Source organism: Nicotiana tomentosiformis, chromosome 3 (genome assembly GCF_000390325.3).
Source record: "Nicotiana tomentosiformis chromosome 3, ASM39032v3, whole genome shotgun sequence".
NCBI classification, from domain to species: domain Eukaryota; kingdom Viridiplantae; phylum Streptophyta; class Magnoliopsida; order Solanales; family Solanaceae; genus Nicotiana; species Nicotiana tomentosiformis.
Genome location: NC_090814.1, coordinates 148,524,161 through 148,539,098, shown reverse-complemented (window position 1 = coordinate 148,539,098; position 14,938 = coordinate 148,524,161). Strand labels below are relative to the sequence as shown.

General features: G+C 34.2%; 1 long non-coding RNA gene across 1 annotated transcript; it reads right to left on the bottom strand.

Moving 5' to 3' along the window:
• Positions 1-11,842: 11,842 nt before the first annotated feature.
• Positions 11,843-13,773, bottom strand: LOC108947318 (uncharacterized). The gene is made up of 2 exons (XR_011414536.1): positions 13,712-13,773; positions 11,843-12,183 (listed from the first exon to the last, which is right to left on the bottom strand). It is a non-coding gene; the product is annotated as an uncharacterized lncRNA (long non-coding RNA).
• Between the last annotated feature and the right edge of the window lie 1,165 nt (positions 13,774-14,938).

Genomic DNA, 14,938 nt, shown 5'->3' with positions numbered 1-14,938 from the left:
TATGTTGCATATGTAGTGTCATTCTGTATTATAAAAATTTATTTTAAATCTTGTTGGCAAAATGACACTCAAGCTAAATGTTATAAGTTTTCATCAAAATTTACATATTGACAAGAGTATATATATATTTGAGTGCTAAAAATAAGTTTTCATGTAAAGTATTTCTTTTGGAAATTGATGAGCAGAATAACACTTGTGGTGTTTTTTAAAAATTGATGTTAAATTGCTAAAGGCTTTAGCACGTAAAAGGTTATTTATTTAAACTTTGTTCAAATGATTTAGATTTTCTGTAAATGCTATGATTTGATAAAAATAGATCATTTGAGGCTACTATGCTATGAATCTATTTTGAAGTATCAAATATTTTGGGAGTTACTTGTATTCACCGAGATTGGCTTCGGATATATCGTATTCGTTTTCATGAAACTACACGTGCCGGTGTAGGCGTAGATGGCCACTTTGTGGTATAGACTACGACACAGTGCTCTCCTCGAGAGGGTACTATTTTGTGTTATTATTAGCATGGCTGAGTCGATTCGTACGGCACTACGATGAGATGACTTGAGCAAGTAAGGTATATGACACTTGCCGTTAGGTACATAACCTAGTTGACCTTCTTATGTCGGTGACAGTATAGTACTCCAAGTGAAAGGTAAGGATGATTTTCTTATGTTTAGGCCTAAGGAGCCGAAAGTGATTTCAATGACTTAAAGCAAATGGAATAATTTTGTATGATTTTATCATTGATGTAAATATTTTAAAAGTTTATATTGTGGGTTAAATTTTACTTGGTTGTTATTTAAAATAATAAGGGTCATGAATTGATAAAATTTCTTATCGTTTTATATCAAATATTGGTACATTATTTTTATAAAGTTTGTCCCGAGAACTTAAGTTAGAGAGAGTCTATGACACTTATTGAATACCGATGTGGTATACTCGGCCCTTAAGGGCCCCCCTCCAGGGCTCTGCTTACTTTACATGTTTCAGGATATGTATAATACGTGGCATGCGATCAGGGTGTCATGCTATGATGACTCTCTTTTTGAGGTATTATGAAGCACCACTTTTATTTCGTGGTAGCTATCATGTTCTTTCTTATTTTATTTTGTTGGAATTACTCCAACTATTGGTTCTATTCTTTGGTATAGAGGCTCCATAGATAGTTATGAAAGGTTGTAGTAACGGGGTTGTACACGACATACATGAAAGTATATTTATTTTACTTAGTCTCATTGTTATTATCATGAAAAATGTCATGTGTGACTTTGAATTGGAAATTATTTTATCATTTAACTTGAAAATATATATGATTTTCAAGGAGTTTTCGCAATTAAATTCATTTTCATGCATATGATTTGTGTGCATCACATGGTTTGGTTCGCTTAGGTCGGGTAGTATATCGGGTGCCGATCACGTGATTTTGGGTTGTGACAGTTTCTTCCCACTCTTGGCATAAAGCACATTATGTATTCACATGTATACCCGATTTGCTTAGCCTATCAGTTGTTAGTAGTCTTTCATGCATCAATAGCCACATTGTGAACTTTTCTTTTGGTCGTGTAGCATTGTTAAACATGATGCTTTTCCTTCAACCCTTGCATAGTCACCAAGCAGTTGAAAGTATGTGTGTCTGATTAGGCTCTTCTTAGGTGTCTGTGCAAGTATGATATTCTTTAGGGAACCTCTAGCTTCAAAGATCTTCCTAACCATCCAGCAAGCCTGTTGAGGGGTCGGGGTAATGTTGAATTGCTGATTTTTTATGTAGTAGGTATGGATCCATCTGATCCATAACTTATCTTCCTTCTGAGCCAAATCCCAGCATACTTTAGCTATAACAACTTTGTTCCAGATTTGCAGATTTGTAAGGTTCAGCCCCCCTCTAGCTTTAGGTAGACATACCTTATCCCGGGCTAGTAGAGCTTTCTTTGTGATCACATTGGTACTGACCACACATACGATCTGCATATACCTTCAATGACCTTGATCACCTTGGCAGGAATAATGAAAAGTTGAGCCCAGAAAGCTTGTATTCCAAATAAAACACTTTGGACTAGTTGGACTCTGTCAGCATATGAGAGTTTCCTTGCAGTCCATGATGTTATTTTTTATGTCATCTTGTCTATCAAAGGTTGACGTTGCATGATACTCAATTTCTTTGTAGATAGAGAAACTCCCAAATATTTGAAAGGTAGGTCTCCTGTGGTGAAACCCAAGTGTTGTAAGATCTGTTATTGCACTATTATTGATACTCCTCCAAAATACACTGCACTCTTACTTTGGTTAGCCTGTAACCCATATACTTTTGCAAACTGCAGGAATTTATGAGCTATTGCATCTACTAATTTCACATCCCCTCTAGCAAATAGCAAGAGGTCATCCGCAAAACATAAGTGAGTGATCTTGAGACTTGAACACTTGGGGTGATAGTTGTACTCCTTGTTTGCCTTAATATCATGTAAGCTTCTACTCAAATGATATATTACAATTGCAAAAAGGAAAGGTGACATTGGATCACCTTGTCTAAGGCCCTTGGTAGCATTGAATGGAACTGAATATTCTCCATTAACTATGACAAAATAGTTCACAGTCTGTATGCATTCTATAACCCATGATATGTACAACTTAGGAAATCCTAGTTCTTCCATAACCTACTTCAAGTAGGGCCACTCCACAGAATCACAGGCCTTATGAAGATCTATCTTAATCATACATCTAGGGAGGTGTATTTCCTAGAATAGACTTTGACCAATTCATGTGCTAAAATGACATTATCAGATATCTTCCTACCATGTATAAAGCCAACCTGTGCTTCACTAATTACAGTAGAGATAACAGCTTGAATTCTAGCAGCCAGAATTTTTGAAATAAGCTTATAAAGCACTGTGCAACATGCAATTGGCCTAAACTCTTTAACTGTTTTAGGTTTGCCAGTCTTGGGCACTAAGTTGATAGCTATACAATTGATTGCTCTGTATAGCTTCCCAGTGGCAAAGAAATCCATAACAGTTGTTGTAACTTCACGGTGCATGATCTTCCATGCCTTCTTGAAAATTTAATATGCATTGAATCCATCTACACCGGGGGTTCTGTCATCACCAATTGACATTAGTCCATCATAAACTTCTTGTTCAGTAACATCTTGACATAGCATAATCCTCTGTTGTTGTGACAATACTGGTCCTTTCTGCATTATTTCCTTTTCTATTGTTGGTAGGCTGTGAGTTGTAGATCCCATCAAAGATTTATAAAAGCTCGTTATTTCATTGGTGATATCTTCAGGTTTAGATAATTTGTCTCCAGTAAGAGAAGTAAGCTCAATTATTTGTTTCCTCTGTTGCCTTTCCTTTATAACTGCTGCAAAATACTTTGAATTTGAGTCTCCTAGCTTGATCTACTTTGCTCTAGCTTTTTGTTTCAAAGCACCTTCCTCCATCAAATCCCATTTCTCTAGGTTTTATATTAGTTGTCTCTCTTCCACTAATAAATCATCTGTATATTGTGTAGAGAATTGCCCATGTATGACACTAAGTTCTGCTCTTGCTCTTTCTATCTTCTGCTTAATGAACTTGAATTCCTCATTATTAAGCTTCCTTAGCATAGGTCTGAGTGCCTTCAAATTTAACCAGATATTTTGCATTATCCTGCTGCTGAATCTATGGCCTCATCCCTGCTTTACAGCATATAAGAAATCTTCATGATCTGCTCATACGTTGAAGAATTTAAAAGGTGCTTTCCCAGTTCACTTTTTGATTGTTAACTTCATGCGCATAGGAGAGTGGTATGAGATATAAGGCAGTCTATACTCAATACAAATGTGTCCCCATTTCATCATCCAATCATAGTTTCCAAACATTCTGTCAATTTACTCCATATCATGTCAGGTCCAGATTGATTATTGGACCATGTATAATACTCCCCTTCCCAAGTCAATTCATTGAGATCTAGTGTTTGAACACAATTTGCATAATCTCTAGTCACTGTTGCATTAAATGGATTTCCATAAAGTCTGTCCTGTGAGTATAAAACTGTGTTGAAATCTCCTCCAATAAGCCATGGTTTGGTAATCCCCTGTGCAATCTCCTCCAGTTGTTCCCACAGATGTTTCCTCTTTTCTACAGTATTGTATCCATACGCAACTGTCAATAAGCAATCAATATCATCAGCAATCCCTTTAACTGAATAATGAATTAGTTGTGCTTCTGCTCTCAGCAAAGTAATTGTATAGTAACTTGAATCCCATAGCCACCATATTCTTCCATTAATAGTATAGTTATAATTATGAAGAGTCTCTCAGCCAAGGGCAATATGACCACATACCTTACTTGCATTATGTGCTTTCACCCTTGTTTCTACTATGCCTGCTAGTCTAATATTATTAATTTTCTGGTAGTTCTTCAATTCTTTCTGCTTATACCACTTGTTCACACTCCTGATATTCCATAAAAGCCAAGTCATTAATTGGTATGGTTAACCCCTCCCCTATCACGAGGCAGTGAAAGGCTTGCACTATGACCTCTTTTAGCCAACAAAACCTCAGTTCTACTTGTGGAAGTTGGTAGCATAGAAAAATTTGTCAGGTTCATTTCTGGACTGGCCTTCTTTGTCTTTACCCTTTTGCACTGACTCTTGCCTTACTAAGGTATTTGCTCCTTAGATTAAACAATTATTTTGTGCTAACATTTAGTCACTGCTTTGACTGTGATGTTTCATATTAGGAGCCTGAGCTTGTTCTTCATTATCAACCTCTGCATTCACCACAAGACCCTTGGTTCTCAATTCATAGGTAACCTTTCTGACCTCTCTTCTTCTTCTAGGTTGTTCTACTTGTTATGGTTTAGGGACTTATTGGTTAGCACATGTGTGTCCGATAGTTTGACACTTGTTACAGTATACTGGTTTCCATTCATACATCAATTGCTATTGAAATTTCTTGCCTCTTGGATCTATGGTGGTGACTTTTGTTGGTAGAGTTTTAGTCACATTAGCTTCTATCAACATTCTTGCATACGATATTCGTGTTTGCTTTGTAGTGCATTCATCTGCAAACAATGGCTTCCCAATTGCACTAGCTATTTTGCTTAAGGACTCACTTCCCCAACAGCTCATTGGCAGTTTAGGTAAGACAACCCATAAGAGAATTTATGTGAGAAACTCCTTGCTCACATCAAAATCAGTCATCCAAGGCTTCAAGGTGATTGGTCTATTACTAATAGTGTGAGGGCCATCATAGAAGATTTTATGCATATCCTCCATTTACTGAAATTTGATAACATAATACCCCTCATCATGCAAAAATAATTCCGGTTCTGCAACATCCAACTAGTGTTGAGCAATGTATCTCTTCATTGCATTGTACCCTGGATTACTTCCAATGATGTAGGTTCTTCTTCTTCAACATCTTGCAATTCCAATTGAATAACTGCCTGCCCATCCACATTTTGAAGGGGAATGTATCGCAATGCCATTCCATGAGTTGCGACCCTGTTCTGTTGGAAAAGACTTGCCCATGGTTTGGGTCCTGTAACAACAATAGGTTCCGTTGTTTCATTAGCCTTCCCCCTGGGGGTTCTCACTACCAATCGTGCCCAAATAGGTACTGAGCTTTTCAATTTTGCTCAAATTGTCCGCCTCATGAGTGCTTTCTCGATTTGGGTCCTCACTGTTTCTCCTCTCTAAATTAGGGTTGTCAATGGTTACTGTTCCATTGCTTTCCCCATTAGATTTGCCCTTACTTAGCTGAGTCAATTGACAATTTAAAGGTGAGCCACTGAGATTGAGCTTCTTAATCTCTCGAAGAGGAACCAATTTCCACTATCGATTGCATCTCCGGTGTCACCATTGCATGTTCCTGTGTTGAATTCATCTTTCCTGTTTGCGTCTTAGAGCTTATTGTACTTCCAAAAGCTATAACAGGTGTTCGTTCTGGTCTTCCTCGTCCACGACCTCTCCCTTTCCCCATGGAGGCCACGCTGGCATACGTTTATCTAACATGCGCTGAGAACATGAGAGAGAAGAGAGCATTTGTGTATATTAATTAACCAGAAATGCCCAGTGGAAAAAATAATAAAATGCATGCCCCGAATTGCATTAAAAATTTTATTGGGTTTATAGTAGATATCAAAAGAAGTTCGAAACTTTACCGATTAAGATAAATCGTTAACGTGGAAAGTATTACAATTTTGGACAAAATTAAACATTTCTTATTTAATTAATATTCAATTTAGAAATTGAATAATATTTTTAATTCATAGGATTGTGCGCATGAAACACGTCATATTTTGAACAGTACTGAGAATCTCATTTTTATGATTGTAGCCTAGTTTATAATTTTAACGTTATAAACAAATATCTTCAGTAGGAGAACAAGTAATTTTACTTCTTTGAAATTAAATAAATAAGACATTGCTAGAAGGTTGGCAGCTAGCATAATTTTAATATAACATATTGTCTAAACACATTTAATAATATGCCACCATCAAGTACGACTTTTGGAGATTTTATTATTTTTATGTCCTTTTTAGTGATGTGTTATTGGTATGTTATTAGGGGCAATTACGACAAAATTGAGCATAATAAAGTGATTTCTTTATGACTTAACTGAATTAATGCAGATCAATAGTTCATTTACAAGTTATCATTTTTTTGAAAATTATGATGTAAAAATTTTAAATTATAATATTACTTACATATAAGGCACTCGTCGAATAAGATAGAAATATCGCATACGTATATTTATATATCGTTTTAATACAATGAGATTGATAAATTTAATAGCGATCGATTCCGAAATAAGAAAATCATAAAGTAGAATAAGAATCGAATTGCTAACTGAATCAATTCAATGTATCACTATATAAATTCATAACGGAGAACTCTTGATGTGCTTTTGTAGATTCAAGTAACCGTGTCTCATTTCTTGAATTATAAAGTTTTGAAAATTCAATGAATAAAATCTGTTAGTTAATTCATTTGTGAGTATATTTTATAATACGTAAAATTCAAGTGGGCGGCAATGAATTTTGAAATTGACGACGTGCCTGACACGCAGTAACAAAGAGCGTGAATCGGTGCCGAAGAATAATATCATAAACAGACAATGTATAAAGTATTTGCAACGTGGCCTCCAGTAATTGCTTTGTTTTTATAGGGCCCCACTTTTGGATGAATGATGCTAATAAAGACTTCAATAATATACTGTAAATGAGATAATCTCAGATGGGGACTTTCTTAATTAATCAACAACAAAAACAGTACAATATGTTTATGATACAACTCCCTACTTTATTTCTTGCTTGCTACTAATTACCCGGTCAAATAATGTTAATTTGACCCGTAAAGTTGTTATGAGTATGATCTTTTTAAATAAGGAATGCTAAATTGACGCCTGTATTTCACTTCAACGCATATAAACTTATGTTTTAACGTATAGTTTAGTACGCATACTAAATTATTTAGAAATTATAATTCAAAGATTATAATTTTTGTACTAATTTATCTCACATAAGAGGTAAGATAAAATAATCTCAAGTATGATGGAATAAGATGGGATATCAAAGATTAAGTTTGGGATTAAAATAATATTATGTTTGATTGACGGTATAATTTATCCCAAAATATATAAATTTATACTGTCAATAAAATAAAATATTATTTTAATCTCATACCTTATCTCTGCTTATTTTCGCATACCAAATGACCCCTAAATGCCTATGATCATTGAGAGCGGGGAAAAATAAAAGGAGCTTTTAACCGTAAAATATGCCCCTCAATTACTTTTCTTCTTCCAATTATTTCTATGAATAATTTGAATATGAAAAAGTGAAATGGTTTGTTAGTTAAAAATTAAATATGGGAAAAGAAAATAGTATATGTTATTAATATAACTCAAAATAACAATATTGAACAAGGAAAAATAAGCTAAGAAATATAGAGAGAAAGAGAGGAAGAGAGATTCTTATTTCTTCTTCAATTGTGTGTTTTTCCTATCTATTACAAGGCCTTGATATAGGCATGAAAAGTGAATAAAAATATGTCATTGAATATGTCATTAAGCATAGAAATATGTCATTGAATATGTCATTAAGCATTTGAGAAGATCATGGAGGAAGAGTAGACATCCAACATAATTTGATTTCTCTTATAACACTCCCCCTTGGATGTCCATAGATAATGTGCCTCGCTAAAACCTTATTAGGAAAAAAATCCTATTGAAAAAAAAATCATAGTGAAGGAAAAAGAGTACACATATTTAGAAATACGCCTTTTGGTTTCCTCGTTAAAAACCTTGCAAGAAAAATCCAGCGGGACAAAACCTTGTAAGGGAAAAAGAGTACAACGCATATTAACTCCCCCTGATGAGAGCATCAATTCACATCCTTGAGCTTTCGCATCCCAATCTTGTACACTAGTTTCTTGAAGGTTGACGTCGGTAGAGATTTGGTGAACAAATCAGCCATATTATCACTTGAACGGATCTGTTGCACATTGATATCACCATTCTTTTGAAGATCATGTGTGTAAAATAACTTTGGTGAAATGTGCTTTGTCTTATCTCCTTTTTTGAATCCTCCTTTCAATTGGGCTATGCATGCTGCATTGTCTTCATACAAAATTGTGGGTAATTTATCACACTTCAAACCACACTTGTCTCGAATAAGGTGTATTATAGACCTCAACCATATACATTCTCGACTTGCTTCATGAATAACAATTATCTCAGTATGATTAGATGAAGTAGCCACTATTGATTTCTTAGTCGATCGCCAAGATATGGCAGTGCCTCCATATGTAAACACATAGCCTGTTTGAGATCGAGCCTTGTGTGGGACAGATAAATACCCAGCATCGGCATAACCAACAAGATCGGGACTGCAATCATTGCCATAAAATAACCTCATATCGATAGTCCCTTTTAGATACCGCAATATGTGTTTGATTCTATTCCAATGTCTCATTGTAGGAGCAGAGCTATATCTTGCTAAGACATTAACTGAAAAAGTTATGTCAGGCCTTGTAGTATTAGCAAGATACATAAGTGCACCAACTGCACTAAGATATGGTACTTCAGGACCAAGAAGTTCTTCATTCTTTTCTTGAGGTCGGAACGGGTCCTTATTCACATCAAGTGATCGAATAATCATTGGAGTACTTAATGGATGTGCTTCATCCATGTAAAACTGTTTCAATACCTTTTCTATGTAGGCAGATTGATGAACAAAAGTCCCGTTTGCCGAATGTTCAATTTGCAAACCAAGACATAATTTTGTTTTTCTAAGATCTTTCATCTCAAATTCCTTCTTTAAATAATCAATTGCCTTTTGGAGTTCTGTAGGAGTTCCAATAAGGTTTATGTCATCAACATATACAGCAAGTACAACAAACGCTGATGTTGTTTTCTTTATAAAAACACATGGACAAATGATATCATTTATATAACCTTCCTTTAATAAATACTCATTAAGGCGGTTATACCACATTCTACCTGATTGCTTTAGACCATACAAAGATCTTTGCAGTTTGATTGAAAACATTTCCCGGGACTACGAATTATGTGCATCAGGCATTTTAAATCCCTGGAAAATTTTCATGTATATCTCATTATCAAGTGAGCCGTAAAGGTAGGCTGTAACCACATCCATTAAATACATGTCAAGCTTTTCATGGACAGCAAAACTAATGAGATAACGGAACATTATAGCATCCATAACAGGAGAATATGTCTCTTCATAATCGATACCAGGCCTTTGTGAAAATCCTTGTGCAACAAGGCGTGCCTTATATCTTTGTACCTCATTTTTCTCATTCCTTTTACGTACAAAAACCCATTTATAGCCAACAGGCTTAACACCATTTGGTGTTTGGACTACAGACCCAAAAACTTCACGTTTCGCAAGTGAAGTTAATTCTGCCTGGATAGCATCTTCCCATTCTGGCCAATTATTTCTCTGTCTATATTCATCAACAGATTTTGGTTAAAGATCCTCATCTTGTTGCATTATTTCAATAGCAACATTATAAGCAAAAACGTTATCGATAATAATATTATTTCGGCTCCATCTTTTTCCCGTTAAGACATAACTTATTGAGACCTCTTCATTCTTATCATTTTCAGGTACCTGAACCTCCCTTGAGGTTTTATCATTTGTTATGTCTTTGTGCTCTTCTTGAGTCACTACCTCCGTATTATGATCACTTTGATCATTTGCTCCTTTTCTTTTTCGAGGATTTTTATCCTTAGAACCGATAGGCGTGGTTTAAAATTATTTGCTTTAATTAATTGTCCTACCGGGATATCCACTCGAATTGGAGCATTAGCAGCTAGAATATGTGACTTAGTCACCCTTGGTAGGTCAGTGAATGCATCTGGCAGTTGATTTGCAATATTTTGCAAATGAATTATCTTTTGAACCTCTTGTTCACATTAATTTGTTCGAGGATCTAAATGAGATATTGATAATACATTCCAATCTATCTCCTTTCTCAGCTGCTTATTTTCTCCCCCTAATATTATGTATACTGATTCATCAAAATGACAATCAGAAAATCTTGCTATAAATAAATCTCCAGTCATAGACTCCAGATATTTTATAATAGAAGGAGATTCATACCCAACATATAATCCCAATCTTCTTTGGGGACCCATCTTTGTGCATTGTGGTGGAGCAATTGGAATATATATCGCACAACCAAAGATTCTAAGATGAAAAATATTTGGCTCCTGACCAAAAGCCAATTGCAATGGGGAGACTTTATGATAACTTGTGGGCCTTATCCGCACAAGTGCTGCTGCATGTAAAATAGCATGACCCCATATTGAAATGGGAAATTTTGTTCTCATAAGCATTGGTCTAGCAATTAATTGGAGGCGTTTGATCAATGATTCCGCTAGACCATTTTGTGTATGAACATGAGCAACCGGATACTCAATTGTTATCCCAGTTGATATACAATAATCATTAAAGGCTTGGGACGTAAACTCACCAGCATTATCAAGACGAATTATCTTAATTGCATAATCTGGAAATTGTGCTCTTAGCTTTATTATTTGAGCCAATAATCTCGCAAGTGCCATATTGCGAGTTGATAGTAAGCACACATGTGACCATCTTGTAGATGTATCTACCAAAACCATATAATATCTGAATGGTCCACATGAAGGGTGAATGGGCCCACATATATCACCCTCTATACGTTCTAGAAATGTAGGGGATTTCATCCTAACTTTAATAGCTGATGGTCTAATAATTAATTTTCCTTGAGAACATGCAGCATAAGAGAATTCTTTAAATTGAAGAATCTTATGGTTCTTCATTGAATGTCCATGTGAATTCTCAATTATTTTACGCATCATAGTAGAACCAGGATGACCCAACCGGTTATGCCAAATAATAAAATTATCTTGATTAGTAAACTTTTTATTTACTATGGCATGCGTTTCAATCTTGCTAATACTTGTGTAGTATAAGCCGGAGGAAAGAGCGGGTAACATTTCAAGCACATATTTCTTACCAGACATTATTGTAGTAATATAAAGATATTCAATCTTTTCCTCATTTGTAGTCTCAATATGGTAGCCATTTTGGCGAATATCTTTGAAACTTAATAAGTTTCTTTGAGATTTACTACAATATAGTACTTCATCAATAGCCAAATTTGTTCTTCCTGGTAGTAATAAATTGGCTCTTCCAGAACCTTCAATTAATTTTGTACTACCGGATATTGTATTAACATTGGCTTCTTTCATTACCAAATAAGAGAAATATCTCTTATCTCTTAAAATAGTATGTGTTGTAGCACTATCCAGAAGACATCTATCATCTTTATTAATCTTGAGTCCAACTGAAGACCGAAAAATTTTCATATTCTTCATTAAAAAAAAATCAAAAAGTACATTATAAGAAATACGAAAGACAAACAAAATATATATTAAAAAATACTTTAGGAATGTAGAAACTAACAACACAGATACATTAGGAAAATACACTTAAGAAAAATAAACTAGTTGCAAACATAACAAAATGACAACTTTTATTATAGCTTCATTCCCAGTAAGATGATTAGTTCTTCAGTCAATATCCTCAAAGAAGTCTCCAGCTTCTAAATGAGTAATATTTGCTAGGCCTCCAAAATCATCATCTTTATATGCAAGATGTGCCTCAGAATCATATTTGTTTGAGGGACCTGCTTCATCATCATTATTTTGAAAGGTCAAGTGTGCCTCCACATTATTTTCTTTCTTTATAAGGGAGGCTTGATAAAGTTTGACAAAATAATCTGGCGTACGACAAATGCGTGCCCAATGACCTTTTATACCACATCGGTGACACATATTAAATTTACCTTTTGAAGGATTAATTTGAGAACCCTTATTGTTCTCCTGTTTACTTCCACCATAATGACGATAATTGTTTCGTCCCCTGCCACGTCCACATCTACGACTATGTCCACGACCACGGTAATTATTTTATTTTCTTTCAGACTTATCATATGTTGCTACAGCATTCACTTCCGGGAATGGTGCTGACCCATTGGGACGGGTTTCATGATTTTTCATTAATAGAGTATTATTCTGCTCTACCACAAGTAGGCATGTGATTAACTCAGAATATTTTTTAAAACCCTTTTCACGGTATTGCTGTTGTAGCACCACATTTGAAGCGTGAAAAGTAGAAAATATTTTTTCTAATAAGTCCTCATTTGTGATAGTGTCTCCACATAATTTTAATAGAGAACTTACTTTAAAGATAGCCGAATTATACTCATTTACGATTTTAAAGTCTTGCAACCTTAAATGTATCCATTCATACCGAGCTTTCGGTAATACCGTAAGTTTTAGGAGGTCATATCGATCCTTCAAATTAATCCATAACTCAAGTGGATCTTTTGCAGTTAAATATTCAGTTTTTAACCCTTCATGTAGATGATGACGAAGGAAAATCATGGCCTTCGCTTTATCCTGATTTGATGCTTCATTTTCTTGTATAATAGTATTTCCAAGATCTTTAGCGTCAAGGTGAATTTCAGCATCAAGGACCCATGATAAATAATTCTTCCCGGTAATGTCTAGTGCCACAAATTCAAGCTTTGACAAGTTTGACATATTAAAACTAATCACAAAAGTAAATGGGTTAGAACAAATAAAAATAATTTTCAATAAAAATATACTTGTAAAAATAAATCAGACAACTAATTAAGAAGTTGATCACTTCAAACATGTAGTATAAAAAGTAACATATAATATATATGTCAAATAAACAAGAATTATGGAGTATATGAATAAACACAAAGAGATATATTTAGTATGGTAAAAGAAAAGCAATTTATTATAAACGTGAATTTGAGGAATAACCATATACGGCGATAAGAGTGAATGTATTCAAATATTACTTTCCACCAATTGTAAAGTAATTTAAACTAGTACGTACAATAATTACTTTGTCACCTTGGTTATCACTATTTTATTTTTGTAGAATGTCTTGAAGATAAGTTTTGCTCTACGCAAGTCCACACATATTTATTAAATTATTTTTTTGTTAGTTTAACGCACTTAAGATCTATATCTTATATTTTCTTTAACAATAAGCAAGGTAAGAGAACTTCAGTAACATGATCAACTAAAATAAATGCTTAACAGTATATGAATTTGTTAATAAATAGCATATTGGTGCATATATATTACCATAAACTAAAAGAATATATAGTGATATACCTGAAGGAGAATCGAACACAATTAGGATCTGATTGTAAAAATGAAGGTGACAATCGTGTTGATAACGTGTTATAAATATAATTCAAAATAACAATATTGAACAAGGAAAAACAGGCTAAGAGATATAGAGAGAAAGAGAGGAAGAGAGATTCTTATTTCTTCTTCAATTGTGTGTTTTTCCTATCTATTACAAGGCCTTTATATAGGCATGAAAAGTGAATAAAAATATGACATTGAATATGTCATTAAGCATAGAAATATGTCATTGAATATGTCATTAAGCATTTGAGAAGATCAGAAAGGAAGAGTAGACATCTAACATAATTTGATTTCTCTTGTAACAGTATAGTCTTTTAAGAGGATAAAGTATTGTTTTGGACAAGAAAAGAAAGTGATCAGCTGGAAAAGGAATCTAAGCATCAAAATGAAGTGGATTGAAGAAAAAAATAGAATAAAGTAGTCTAATACATTTATCCCTTTAGCTGTTTCGTATACAGACTCAACAACTTTTTTTGTACATGTATTCTAATCGTGGAGTTCACAAATGCACTTTAACGTTATCTGCAATTGTGAAAATGAATCTATTAGAAAGGAAAGTTTTTACTTATATACCTTTATTTAATAAATCATGATTGCAACATCGATTTAATGCGATGATGGAATATGAAGAGTGACAAACTAACTGTGTTTGAGTGAGTAAAATCCGTTCAATCACGTGAATCAGATTAACCCATAAGGAAAAGGATTTTTCCAACAAGAATTACCTTAAATATTCACTAACTCGAAGTTTTAATTAAAAAAACTACTAGTACTCAATAATTTTTATTTTTTTAATCATTTCTGGCCAATTAGCAAGTACCCATTTGGCAGAGAATCAGAGAAATTAAAAAACAACCACCTGCTTGGATTTTCTCAAACGTTCCAATTGAGTGGCAAAATATTCCCAGATGGAGAGCCAGGGGGGAGCTAATTTGAAAAAAGGGTTCAATTGAATCTCATTCGATGAAAAAATTATACTGCGTAAATAAAATAACGAGTTAGTTATATATAAACTATTGAATCTCTTTAACATTAGGAAAGATTCAAGTAAAGTGGCAAAGGGGTTCCAAAGACTGTTTCAGGTTACATGTGTGAATTTTTCGAATCCCTTGTATAAAATCTTGGCTCCGCAACTACTGAGAGCTACACTGTCACGATCCAAGCTCATAGCATTCCGATGTAATATTC